Source organism: Perkinsus marinus (assembly GCF_000006405.1).
Source record: "Perkinsus marinus ATCC 50983 genomic scaffold scf_1104296938584, whole genome shotgun sequence".
Classification (NCBI taxonomy): domain Eukaryota; phylum Perkinsozoa; order Perkinsida; family Perkinsidae; genus Perkinsus; species Perkinsus marinus.
The window spans coordinates 1,145-2,372 of record NW_003213367.1 but is presented as its reverse complement, the minus strand read 5'-3'; positions in this window follow the sequence as shown (position 1 = coordinate 2,372).

Genomic DNA, 1,228 nt, shown 5'->3' with positions numbered 1-1,228 from the left:
GAAATTCTCTGTTCTCAAAATGCTGTATGAATGTTCTTCCTTTTTTTGTCGGCGACAGGTGATGTCAGTAGTTTCCTCTCTGACGTGTGTGTTGGGTTAGTTTGGCAGTAGATCTGTTAGACCTCATCATTCCAAGTGATTCAAAATAACGCGAAAAACGACGCAAAATAATGCAATAAATCAAGTAACTGCTGTTTAACACGATTATTTCATAATAAAGAAATGCCGAAGTGTATTTACTTGGAAATTATTTCCATCATGGTTATCATACGGTGCTACTTCGATATACTAGCCAATGTATATCGGCTCTGTGTCGAGTTATCTGCTTAATTCGTTTGTTGTTATAATTGACGATAGAGACGACCGAGGCTGCCTCTTGGAAGAACTCTCCCCTTCTTCAAGGGTAAATTCTCAGACAATTTCTTCACTATGGTACACGACATTAATTTACTTTTCAGAAACGACGGTTGAAACCAATGTACCAAAATAATGCAGGTAGTGGATATAGCATGAGCAATATTATCTCGTCTGTCGATAATGCGCAGTGTGAGCGCCGCTTCGCCTCCCCCCTCTAACACGGCCAGGAGTGTAACCATCTCCGTGCATCGAATGATGACGAGGAGAATGAGGCTTGTCAGGACATAATGCATCTGAACTCTTCATCATGTTACTTAAAAGGGTCATCTGACCTCACCAACATTAATCTCTCGTTTGCCATCAGCAACGCTTTCATCACTGACATCTGTCACTATACACAAGTCATGTTTCATCCCGCCCTTCCCACTATGCTTCGGCCGTCTCACCCCAAGCACGCAAAGTACAGGGGGTCCACTCGGCGCCGGCATCTGATGAAAATCACCAAAGCATCTCGAGTCACCATCCATACCATACCGAGGGGAACTCTTCCGCGGCTGATCTCCTCGCTGGTTGGCTCACTGCAGTCACTTCTTGTTGTAACTCCGCCAACTCGACGATGGGCACGAGCGCTGGTGACAAGTCGTACACCGAAGCCTGACAACCTCACTGCACGGCACTCTACACCGAGCAACCCCTTACAAAATTAGCCTCGCTAGTAGAGGTCCAAGCGGTGAAGTAGATGCCGAGAAAGCAACGTGGGAGCAGGCAGTCCAGGGCCACCCACCCCCGACGCTGAGGAGCCCCATAGACACCGTGAAGAGGAGGAGGATGCTCACCTAGGGCCCTGCCGGGCTTCCTGACGTCGAATAGG